Raw genomic sequence first — 14,212 nt, 5'->3', positions numbered from 1 at the left:
TATCTTAGTTATCAAGTCTAATGCCCTAAGTTATGAAACTTAATGGTACGAAGCATCGCAAAAAGGTTACAAAAAGGATTAAAAATGGTGGACTTTTTGCGATGCTTCGCACCATTAAGTTTCATAACTTAGGGCATTAGACTTGATAACTAAGATACTTGAAACGACCGACCTCTTTTTTTTTTAATAAATAACAATAATAAATATAATATAATAAATAGAACTACAACTAGTGGTCCTATACCCACTAGCCACCTAACCACAATCACAAACATCAGCGGAAATAACAACACCAACATAATATCCAATAATACTTCAAATAAAACCAATAACCATAATCATCAACAATAATCAATCCAAACAACAAGAAACAAGGAACCAGCAACCTAGCAATGTTTCTAATGACCCAACTCTAGCAACCTAGCAATGCCAGACAACATCCAATCGAATCCCTAGAACATCCTCCTCTTCATTGCCTTGATTCCACGATCACACTTTGCCTTTACCTGCACCACAAACACAAATTGAGATGCATGAGTATTTGATAAACACTCAGTGAGGCAATCCTCCCATCTACTGGGCTATACACACAAGCAACAATGATTCCAAAGTTCCAAGACAAGCAACAAACAAACACACAAACCAGGAAAATCAAACATCGACTAACTGGAAGGGAGGTGTCGACCGACACCAGCCAAACATCGACACTTTGCCTTTCAACCTGATTTTCGAGTGATCTTTTTATTTATTTATTGAATAATTCATAATTATAAAAGTATAGAGTAAAGGATAATGGCAAATCGGCATTATATAATAGGATTCTCATTTCTTAGCATCTTTTTTCTTTTCACCTTCCTTCATGTTTGCTTAAGTCACTGGGACAAAAAAAGAAAAAGTGAGATAAAAAAGTAAACCAACTAATTATAACAAAGTGCACACACGTAATAGTATTAAATTTGGAGTATCTAATCTGGATTTTTACTTTCTAATATTCGGCTTTGGGTTTCCGACTCTTTCGTCATATATAGGAATCGACTCAAATACCAATTTAGCTCCCGTGATTCACAATTCACACTTGTTTCATATTTTTGTGTAACAAAATATATTATTAGGTTAAAATTTCTAAAGAAGTTTTTTCAATGTAGTAACTATAGTAAGTTTTCTCTACCTCGTTCAGTTTTACTTATGTCATCCTCTAAAAACAAAAGTCAGACCAAATATAGTTCAAACCAATCTTTTGGTTAACTCCAAACTTAAGTGGAAGTATTTTATACTTTCTTTAACACAAAAAAGTATCATATACTCACACTTGTTTTTCTTGTCTATGTCTTTTTTCAGGTTTATATCGTTTTACTTAGATATATATTTGGTCCATTATAACTAAATATTTTTTTTTTTGGGGTCCAATATTCGCCTTTAAATTTCACTTTTCCAAACGTGAGACCAAACTTTTTTAATTTTACTTTGGAACAAGTTCTTGTTCTCTTTGCTTTGATAAAGTAATTTATTTGTTTTTATTTGCAACTGCAACTAATGTGTAAATGAGTAATGGATATCTACATATGCTTCTTTTTTTTTTTTTCTTTTTTGTTAAAAGAATATCTGTATATATATACGTCTATCTTTGTTTTATAGCAATCTATGCATGTACGCTACATACAAAAGCGTCGATCCTACGACCAATTTTTTTTTAAAAGGACGACATAAGAATACTGAAAATAAAGGAAAAAGGTTATAGATTAGGGTTTTTGTCAAAAAAAAAAAAAGTTATAGATTAGGGCCAAAAATCGATAACTATGCAATAAAAAGAAAGGTTCGAAAACGAAGTTGATAAGTTTAAAATGGTAACAAAACGAAGGAGTAATTATCACAAAGAAAATCGAGTTAGGTTAGATTCATAGTCAATAGTCATTACTCACATCATGATTAATTATCGTCATCGCCACCTACATCTAAAATCGAATCATGTAAATGCACTCCATAATTTCTTTTTCCCCCACCAATCCCGCCGATTAAGTTTTGACAACGACATCGATCAGATCTAATCACATTCACTCTATCAAATATCTTTAAATTTATATCTTTCATATAAAACAAATTAAAAATGAATTAGCACGTATTATATGATTTACATTGTCATGATTTGGACAGACATCGACGACCGTGCTAATCTTTGAACTCAATATGCCTTAAACTTATGTCCACCGGTGCATTTATAACTTGGTTTACATTACAATAATAATAATGCGATTTGATGGACACTTTGAATTTTGATTGATTAATTAATACGAGAATAACAGGCCACGTTAATTACTTATACTTACGCGTGTATACTTGCAATGCGAACTGAGTATTAGCTCCAACTTTCAAATTAATATCATTTTTTTTGTATATACAGTAATGCTATATACTTGTTTAAATTTTTTAATCCGGATATATTTCTAACACGCCAGGTACTATACGACTATATATACCACCTGCATAATTTATTTTCTTTGGGCTAGTGTGTACATAAATAATATCTCATGCTTTCGTAAGAATGGTTCCATTTACTAATAAAATGATGTTATTCTTGAGCTTCCAAGAAGACCAGATGTTATTAAAGTATGAGCAGAACTAATGTTATTAAAAAAACATATTTAAAGTTTTAAAATATACAATAGTCAATACATGATTATATGTGAGTGTGACTATACAATATACACATGTCCCATGTATAGCCATTAATATCACGAGATTTGTCAACAATAATAATAATAATGTTCAACCACAAATGTCATAAGAGAGGGTCCAAATAATTTTCAATAATGCTTCCTTCGAAAGTTGAGTACGTTTGATATGTCAAATTTTTTTTGGGCTTTTATTTATCTGTGTACATATAGTAGTTAAGGACAAAATTGATAAGACGTTCTACGAGGGTCTTCTGTTTATTTTTGGCTTTTGATTGTTTCTATCACTTTTGTGGACCAGTTTATGTTTTGTTACAACTAATAAATGTTAAATATTCGAACAATCAAACTACTTTGTTATTTGACCACGATCGAGAGTAGGCCTGGACATTTGGGTACCCGTTCGGGTATTTCAGGTTTTCGGGTTTTTGGGTTTAGAGATATAGGACCCGTTCGGGTATTTCTATACTTCGGATTCGGATCGGGTTCGGTTCGGGTATTTTGGATTCGGATTCGGATTACCCGAAGTTCACAAAACTCAAAATTTTAGTATCTAATTTAGTCTGAAATATTCAATAATACGCAATATATCTAAAAATTTAGAGTATTTTCTACCCAAATTTACTAATAAACAGTTTAATTACTTTAAATTATCGAAAATATCTAAAAATCTGAATATTTTGAACACTTATATTATTAAAATTATAAATATTACTAATATATTACTACTATATATTAATAATGTTGGTATATTCGGATACCCGTTCGGATTTCGGTTCGAATCGGGTTCGGATTCGGGTTTTCTGATTTAGAGATTTAGAACCCGTTCGGCTATTTTACAATTTCGGATACGGATTCGGATCGGGTTTTTTTAATCGGGTTCGGATCGGATATTCGGATCCGGGTATTTTGCCCAGGCTATCGAGAGTAAAAAACTTTAAATGAAACTAGTTGTACTAGTCATAAAAATTAGGATTCTTTTACTTAACAAATGTTTAGCCACCAAAAATCCCCTTTATAATAAAACGGAAGTACACAACATTGTTTTGGTTAGCCCTGGGCATATTACCCGGATTCGAAACCCAAACCCGACCCGAAGTGGATGGTTCGGTTCGGGATCCACTTCGGGTCGGGTATTGTATAAAACCCAATCGGGTTTTATACCTCTGAGGTTCGGATACCCGATCGGGTTCGGGTAATACCCGAACCCGAATGCCCACCCGAACTAACCCGAATTAAATGTAAAAATATGTATTTTAGGGGATTTGAACCCACAACCTTGAACATTTACAGGTACATCATTAACCATTTTGCCACTTCAGTTTCTCTGTCTCAAAAAGAAATGTTAAATATTTATATATATACAAGTTTTCTAAAATTTATAAAAAAAGAAAAATTAGTTTTTTTTTTTTGTTCATGGTTCGATTGAGTTCGGCTATACCCGAATAACCCGAACCCGAATAGGTATTACCCGAACCCGAACCCGAAAGTATAGAAAACCCGAACGGGTTCTATATGTCTAAACCCGAAAACCCGAACCCGATCGGGTTCGGGAACCCGAATGCCCAGGGCTAGTTTTGGTAGACTTTATAATTTAATAAATGGTTACAAATAGGTTATACATAGATTATAAATTAATCCATATATTAATTATAACAAATAAAACCTTAATTATAATAGAAAATCTTAAACGAGTTATTCCAAATTGATAGTTCATGGATATTTCAAACTTTATTTTCGGAAGATCACATATATAGTTCAAAATATCTAGAATCACAATATTACCAATTTCTTTTCCACAGATTTTATTGATAAACCACATCAATAAAAAAGTTATTAAAGGGATAAAAATATACTCTTAATCATAAAAGGAATCAAATTTCACTAATTTAACAAGATTAATCGTGAACTTCGAGATCGTATTCAGAAATTAAAAATTAAACCTTAATGCTAGATTAGGACCGTGCTATAACACGGATTAAAATTCCTTTTATTTATATTATAATTTTAGAATAAAATATATTTTATATGATTGATTTTAAAAGTTTTTAAAGTCTTAATCTATCATTAATCGTGATCTTCAAAGTTGTACTTTATTCTAAAATTATAATATAAATAAAAGGCTTCAACCCGTACTCTAGCACGGGTCCTAATCTAGTTTTGAATTATATATCAACAGACAAGTTAAGAATCGATATTGTTTTCGATTTATAAATTCTTGTCACATATCTACAAGAACAATACACTGACATCTTATAATTGTAAATGATTTGAGAAAAAAAGTGAAGTAGAACAACTAAAAATAAACTATCTAGCTAACCAAATAATTTGGGATTTTAGTTCTTTCAAAAAACTAATAAAATATTAGTATCATATGAAAAATAAAATAATTAACGTAGATCGTGCCTCTTGAATAGCGTTCTTTATCATATATATTTTTAGAAATTTCTGTTTGTTTTTGTTAAGCTAACTAGGTTTTAACCCGCGGTAGACCGCAGGATTATGTTTTTATAAATAAAAATTTATGTTGTATTTATTTGTTATTTTTGGTAGTATTTCATATGTCTTATAAAATTTATGCAGATTTGATTTTGGATGAATTTTTATTTTCTAGTTTAATATAGTTTTATATTGTGTTTTGGTTGAAATATTGTTTAACATTTATAATTTAAGTTTTACTGTTTTAGTTTTGTAGACAAATTTATTAGATGTAAGAAAATTTAAGTTTATGTTAATGTCAATCCGAAACCGTCCTGCTATATAACCCCCTCTCATTTTATCATATTTATAAAATTTTATATGTGGTATATGGTATAATTAAACACTTTTGACTAAAAATGAATTAAACATAAATTGTCCAAAGACGTTTTAAAATATTTTTGTAGTATTATATAAAGTTCTAATATATAAATGCTAATTTTTTTCACATATATAAATGTTACTTACTATAGTTATAAAGGAATTAAAAACCAATTCAAATCTACGATTATTTAGAATTAAGAATTATAAATATTACAAAAAGAAAAATAATCAATGAGAATTAGAAAAAGTAACATAGGTATAACAAAAACAACCAAAAAACCTAATGTTTCTCTGCGTTTGTATACATCATATTTTTCACATATTATATATATATATATATATATATTCTACAAAAAATACCATTTTAAAAACTATTAAAGCTTCATATGTACATGAAATAAATAAAAAGAATCAAAACTGAGAAAAATAAAACTGATCTCCGAGTGAATCATAGTTTTATTGAAAAACTTTTTAACGATAATAGAAGGTGAACTCTGTATTGCTAAGATGAATACAATAGTTGTTCTACTTACAATTTATTTATAGAGGTAGTTATGGTTAGGAGAATAATCTTGGGGAGCAAGTTAGAATATTAAAGATATTTTTATTGTATCTTCTCAATTAGAAATCAAGAGAGACTGTAATGCCCCCGAACCGCTCTATGACCACGGAGGCCATCGGACGGCGCCGAAACGCTACTTGTTGTGGGAACCGCACCCTGGTGGTCCGGTCGAGGGACGGAAGCTGCAGCTTTCCAACCAGTCCTCCTGGACGCGACTCCGCCCACGGCCGAGGTTTGCTTAGGCTTTGCAACCCTTGCGTCCCACAGCACGCGTTGTGTTGGTCCGGACAAGGCCAAGTATCGTTTGCAACTTGCCATGTTTTCCTGAAAACCGTATATATCACTTTAATAAAATAATTCATCATAAATAAATCATTAAAGTAATATATAAAGATAGTCAGGAAAATAAACATAACCGTTTACAAAATATAAGATTTTACAAAGAACACGTAAAACCCTATCCGGTACCCTAATGTTTGCTCCGGCTCTAAACTCGCTTAGGCTTCCCTGCAAGACCAAAATATTATCATGAGTAATCTAAGATTACTCAGTGAGCCTGAGTACCCCTTTCTCCTAAACAGGATACTAACTTCCCAACCCAACTACCCCGGCAAGCAAAGAAAACAAGCAAGGCAAACAAGCTAGCAAGTAATCAAAGCAACGCAACAAAAGTCATAGCGGAAGCAATTTAAACCATACACAAGCGAGAAAAGTTAGATCCAACGACTTGAATCGATGGTCTAGACATCGCTATACACAACGCAAGACGACTAAGGAACACTTAGACTCTTGAACCAAACGCAACTCTCTAAGATGACTAGAATAAACAAGGGATACTTGAACTATCCTAAAATCTTAGACAACACACGCATGTAAAGACGAATAGACTCAGACAAGGAATACTTGAATGCTGTAACTCTTTACACCTAGGGCCCTTCGATAATCTGTTCTGTTCCGTACCATCTCCTATGCCGAGACCATAAAGTTCTCCGGCATGAACCCACCTTTAGCTACATCATCATGTAGCGGTTACACTGGTAGCTAGCCAGCCGTAACAGTGTCCCCGCGTGAGTGAGCGTCGGGAACTCACGCGTGACACACGCTTATGGAACCAGAATTATCGACACACTACACTAGCTAAGACTCAAGAAACAAATTCAAGAGACTAGCTAAAATAAAANAACCACAAGTTCAAGCATTGATAAATCAAGCACATTAGCATGAAATCAAGCAAGAAAATTAACATGGAATAATCAACAAGAAGCAAGAAAATAAATCAAGCAACTTAAGATTATTCTACATGCATGCAACAATATAACATGGAATAATCAACAATAAGCAAGAAAATAAATCAAGCAACTTAAGATTATTCTACATGCATGCAAACAATATAAGCAACTTAAGCAAGTTAATGCAACAAGTTCGACTATGCATGCAACCATTTATGATTTAACCATTTAAATCCTAATCCAATTTACGCATGCAAGACCCTTCAACTTAATTCTTTAAATTCTTAGGTTCATTTAAGCATGCAAAGAAAAACCTCACTCAATATCATGCAATAAAAATCGCAAATAAACTTTACCAAGTTTAAATCATGCATGCAACCATTTTTAAGCAATCAAAATTGCTAACAAACTTCAACTCCCAATTTACATGCAACCTATTTGATTTAATCATTTAAATCCTTAAGGTTCATTTAAGCATGTCTTAATCTTGATTAAAATTATGCAATATATTGCAAAATACTTAATCATTTAATCATGCATGAAACCGGTTTTCAACAAGAATAATTTCAAGTAAAACTAGGTTCGATCATGCATGCGACTAAACCCAAATTTTATGCAAGTCCAAAATTGCTTAAAATGCAACCAAATTCACTTGAAGTCTTGCATGGTGATTCCTTGCTCAAATTCGATGTAATCTTTAACATGAATCTAGCGTGAATCCTACCAAGTTTATGCATGCAACAATTTAACTGATTCTATCAAGAATCTAGTCTACATGCAACAAACAATTACCGCAGAACTCACCTGGATGTGATCGATGATGATTGGACTTCACGGCACCGCGGATCAGACAATTCCTTCGCACTTGACAGCTTCTCGATCAGCTTCACCGCAGACCCTCGACTCTCTCGACAAGCAGCACCTCGCTTTGATCTCCTTCTCGACGAACTCCCTCAACTCTCTCGGCAATCTTTGTCGACAAACTCTCCCTCTCTCGATACTCTCTCTCTAGATTTAGAGAGAGAAGCAAGCTTTTCTTTTGAGTGGAATGAGTGGAATGAGTGAAATGAGAGAAATTTCTCAAATGAAGCCACTAAGCCCCTATTTATAGGCTCAACTTCTCTTCCTCTTCCCTTAGTGGAATTGGACAAATGGCAAAAATTTGGCTGCATGTGGAGCGTGCATTACACCGCCCAATCTCCTCGCGCCATTCTTCTTAAACCACCAAAATTATTTCTGCATCCCTTGCATGTAAGGTGATTGGTCAGTTCATTGGGAAAAAAATGTTTTCCGCGTTTTCTCGACCAGCTCCGTCCTCCTCGACCATCGTCTTTGACAATCCTCGAATTTCTCGATATCTCTCGGACGCGACTATCGGCACTCTCGACAGTTCTCGACCATCGTCGATAATCCTTCGACCAGTTCCGGACAATTCTCTCGATGCTTCGGATGCTATCGGCTCTTTCGACCAATATCCGGACAATGTTCTCGATGCCTCGGACATCGTTGGTTCTCTCGGCGTTCCTCGGACATTTTCGACTCCTTCGACTCTCTCGATGGATTTTCTCGACCCATTTTCTCGATCATCTCGACAGATTGTCTTGACCACTTTTCTCGACCATCTCGATAGATTGTCTCGACCACTTTTCTCGACCATCTCGACAGATTGCCTCGACCACTTTTCTCGACCATCTCGACAGATTGTCTCGATCACTCCTTGGATGTCTCGGTACTCTTCCCGGTACTTACCCGACTTCCCGCGGATGCCATTTCCGCATAGACTGATAATTTTCGGCCAGCCTTAAGGTCTCGATCGCACCTCCAGTCACTTCAGGATTGGCTCGGCCATTCTCCGATTCATGAATTTTTCCTCAGACTTATTGTGGTCGTTCTTCTTTGTTTTACTCCCGCTACTCCCTTAAGTCTTTTCCGGGCCATTTCCTCAAATTTTTATTTTTGGATTTCTACCCTTAGTGAGGGTCACTACAGAGACGGTAGAGAGATTTTTTAATTTAATTTAGGAAAGTATTTGATTAAACGATTTTCTAAATATTGATTTTTTTGTGTAAATATGTAGAGATCAATTTTGTAAATAAGTTTTTAAATATTTTATTTAACTATAGTTGTTTATATTATTACCAAACAATATTCAGTTTCTAAATAAAATATATACTGAATTAAATGTATGTCTTGTTGCTAAAGTTAAATATTTGTGAATTTTGGTTTTCTAATCATTCTAAAATTGGATTTTCGGTTTAGGAAATTTATTAATGTTAATATAATTATGGAGATTGTAAATTTTTGTTACGAAAAATCTGTTGTATATCATTTAAATTTGAGAGATTCTAGCATCTATAAATATAGTTTTGGAGATTTAATGGGTTAAAATTTTAATGGGTAGAGTTGTTTTTGAAAAAATTTGAATGTATAGATATTGTTAAGATTTTATGGCAATTGGTCAATTTAAGAAAGTTTAGTATTTGAGTTTCTCTGCAATGTTATTTATGGAATTGTTTTAGGGGTTAATATTGTAAATAATAGTTTAAATAAGTAAAACTTAAATGGCATAACACAAAATGTACTTATAGATAGTTTCTTACCCATAATTTGACGTATTTATGATTCAATTTTCTCAGTTTTGCTATGTGTTAAGACTTCATCATAACAGTTTATAAACAATTTTAGTTATAAATTACACAGCTATACTGGTCTACTGGATATATATATATATATATATATATATATATATTTTTTTTTGGATCCTAAACTCCATAGTTTTTTTCCTTAAAATATTAGGTAATTCCTTATAACTATATGTATTTGTTTGGTTGCATCCAAGTCCAACACAATCAATATACACGACTTTATTCGCATCACAACAAAATTATAATTCAAAACTAGATTAGTGAAACGAACACGATATAAGCCGTAGGCGGCCCAATTGAGCTAATGCTAGTGGCTCCCACCACACACGAATAGATCAATCCCAACCAGACCTATATTATGTTTAGAATTAGAGAGATATTAAAATTTTAGTTATACCCGAAAAGGAATTTAAGTTATTTAAAATGTGTCAATATATTAAAGCAGTCCGAAGATTCTAATCTTAGGCGGCTATGATTTGATTACTAAAAAGACCAATCACAGGAAATGTGATTTGAATAATTGTTAGTTAAATGTCAATATCAGTATGAATCATCCAATTCCCAACCGATATGTTGATGATACTATTACAGATAGTCTATTACTACTAGTTTACTATATCATTCATCGATATGCATGCATTCATGTACACGTTATAAATATATAACAAATTGGTTTACCAAATACTAGCAAACTGTCTCATTGACTAATCTATATATATAAAGTTACCTTTTTCTCTCTAGTGCAGCCACGTCAGCACTCATTATTTAATATTTTGGGTTTTTTGGATTAAACTTAGCCCAAAGTTTTTGCAGGCCCACATGTTTTTCTATCCTATGGATTTAAGTTAACCTATTTTTGCCTCATTTCCGCGCCGTCGACGATGCTCCATCTCCACCGGTTGCTCTTCTTCTTAACTCACGATCCATGGCGTTTCACCATTTGATGCGAATTCAAGGCTTACAGTCCTCTACACTGTCGCTTATTCTTCCATGTCTTTCATCACAATTACTACGGTTTCGTTCCTAACTGTTAATTATGATCTTCCATCTTCTCTGAGTTAATGGACAGTCCACTACTTCTTCCTTAAATTGTCGTAAGTCCTTCTCTTATATAAAACAATTTCCCTGCCTCCTATATATCTTCGCTGTGTTTTCTTCATTTTTATGAGTGAAATTCAGGCGTAGCAGATTTCATATTAAGCTGCTACATCTCCGGGATTAAGTAACCATCTGTTCTCAGTTGATTACAAGAGGCAACAATCTTAATATTTGACAGCGACGTGGGTTTTCGTCTCTTGGTCGGCCACATAACACAAGGTTCGCTCTGTTCTACTCCTTTTAGCGATTTATTTGTTGTTATAAGTTAATTTCGATACTATTAAACAGAGGAGAATGCAAGAGATTATGGCTCGACAAGGCATGTTAAAATTTCTTAATATACCTTTACTGATATCTGATTTCTTCTCAGATAACTTGTTTCCCTTGTGAGATCTTCACTAAACTGCATAATTTTGCAGGGTAAGCAGGGTGGTAATCAGCAAAATCCAGAGCAAGAGAAACAACAGGATGATGCTAGAAGGTGTGTATCCTTGTGTTTTAGTTGGCATTCATATATGATTTTTGTTCGGTTTGGAATTCTGTTTTTGAAGTAATGTATTGTCTGATTGGAACATTTTCGTGTAGTGAAGCTGATGAACATAGACAAATGATGCTTAGTCAAATATTGTCTTCCCAAGCCAGAGAGAGAAGTAAGTCCCATCTAATATGTCTTGGGAGTTCAATTAGTTACTCTCCCTTCTTCCTTCATTAAGTCGCCAATATGATGATCTTCCAAAGCTCGAGGGAGACACAATATTGTGTTTATATATCTTTAATGCTTCTCTTTCTTCTTCTTTGTGCTCTATAGTTGCTCGAATTGCCCTGGTAAAACCTGAGAAAGCTAGAGGTGTAGAGGATGTTATTTTGAGGGCTGCTCAAATGGGACAGATAGTTGAAAAGGTAATGATCCAGACGCTTTTCCATTTCGTAATTCTTACGTATCATATTATCCATCTAATAGTTATTGAAATACTCTGTTTGCTTTACAGGTTTCTGAGGAGCGGCTTATTACACTGTTGGAACAAATAAACAGCCAAACTGCAAAACAAACGAAAGTCACGGTACAGTTTACACAATCCTCTGAAAAAACAAGTTATTAAAACATGTCTTGCCTTAACCATCAATATCATTGAGTTTAAGTTTATCCCTCGGATGTGTTTACAGATCCATAGGCGCCGCGGGGTGGATGACGATTAGGAAGAAGGATATTATGCTGTACTCTGAACATCTATGGGGCATCTCACTATTGAATATTATTGTGAAACTAAAGGTATCACACGACATACATAGATGATTGAATGTGAAAATGTATTTAATTTATGGTAAAGGAATTGATCATTCAACCTATCAGAACCTTGGGGATATCTTTAATAGATTAATTAGTTATTTATGTAACTAATATACATATGTTTGTCTAGAAATATAGTATGATTTTATATAAAGAAATTTCGATTAAGTCCTTTATGATAACAGTATAGAGTTTAAATTTAAGAGAAATTTAAAGGGTGATCTAAGCAATAATTTGTAGGTGAAATTTTTTAAGAGAAAGCGACAACCATGCACCATTTTTATTTGTATAAGTGTCTCAGTTAACCTATCAATTAATCTTATACTATTTTAATTTTTTTATATGATAATAATCTAAGATGAGTTTTTACAATCCAAAGCTTTCTAGAAATAATTTTTGTTTATTTTATAGTAATAACTAAAAAGCTCAAACGTCTAATTGACTAATCAGACACCTAGACCTTAGGTGTATCACTATAAAAAATTTCTTGGTTTCGTGATAATCAAGTATAATCGACAAAAAAAATAGTGCTACAGAAAACTTTGATTAGTGCTTCAGCATGTTCTAACTCCAATAACAAAAACGAAAAGCGAGTGAATGAAGCTTTTTGGCTCCTTAACATCCAAGAAGTTGAACCTGTTCCCACCTTAACACGTTTGGTAAAGTTGTACTGCAAAATATAATACACACGAATATGAATAGTAGGTGCAAACGGTGATTATAGAATTTCAAACGGTGATTATAGAATTTTAAAGTAACTAATATCACTTTAATTAAACGAACACAAATTCGTGACAGAAATAGTATCAAATCAACTGATCAAGCATGGACCAAATATATAAAATAACATATAGGGTTTCGCTCATCATTATCAAAAAAGAGGAAGGAAGAACACATGACATGCACGCACGACTTTGTTGACCCTAATGGTCAAAGACTGCCATTTGCCTCCACGTCTCTTCTTTAATTTTTATGTTTCTAAGGTTAAAAATGTATAATCATATAGTATCTTTATGGTCTCAGAATTCCAAAATACTATTTTTTAAGATCCAATCATTTGAGTATATAAGAATATTAGTTGCTAAAATTATTATCTAATATATTTCGTTTTTCTATGTTTTTCTTTCAATATGCTATACATGAATTATGATCAGTTTCTTTTCTACTACATCAGGATAAGACTAATGTTTTAAGATTTATTTGTTCTTATAAGTTAATTTTGATACTAGAATAAAGAGAGTCTTTTGATATCTTCGATTATTATTTGGGTTTGGATTGGTAGCTAATTCTCCATTAGAAATTCTTTATTATTTTACAAATATATTCTTAACCTAAAACTACATTCGTAGATAGATATGTCAGTCTTCGCCTATATAGTGTTTTTACGCACATGGTTTGAGGAAATGGTTCTGCGACTCCACAAAGATCAAAGACGATAAAATAAAAGCGGTTGCCAAGTTATATTCACTCGAGACAAAGTCAATAGTAAGCATAGTAGGTCGATCCATGCCCACCGGTTCAACTCTGATGAAGAAGAGATCTCTCTCAAGTATTCTAGATCAGCTGTTTCGGTTAGTCTTTCATATATCCTTCCTCTGAAATTTTATAGAACCAAGTATAGGTGTACGAAGACATAGTTTCATATATTTTTGGAACCTGCGTTCCACCTTGCAAACAACCATGTAGGGTGTTTATATTAAACTCCTTGCGTTTTCTATATTCCTAAATGTTTTCTATAGATTTCTTGCTATAGTCATTTCTTCAACTTACACTTGGCCTTACGCTTCTCTTCTAACAAATATGAAGTTCGTACCAACAAATCCTAGGAAGGATTCTCCGTTTCTGGCCTGCTCGAAAAGTTAAAAAATGTGGGACAACTCATGGGTGTTGATTTCCTTCTCATTGACGAAAAGGTTCCT

This window comes from Camelina sativa, chromosome 12 (genome assembly GCF_000633955.1).
Source record: "Camelina sativa cultivar DH55 chromosome 12, Cs, whole genome shotgun sequence".
NCBI classification, from domain to species: domain Eukaryota; kingdom Viridiplantae; phylum Streptophyta; class Magnoliopsida; order Brassicales; family Brassicaceae; genus Camelina; species Camelina sativa.
This window is presented reverse-complemented; position numbering follows the sequence as displayed.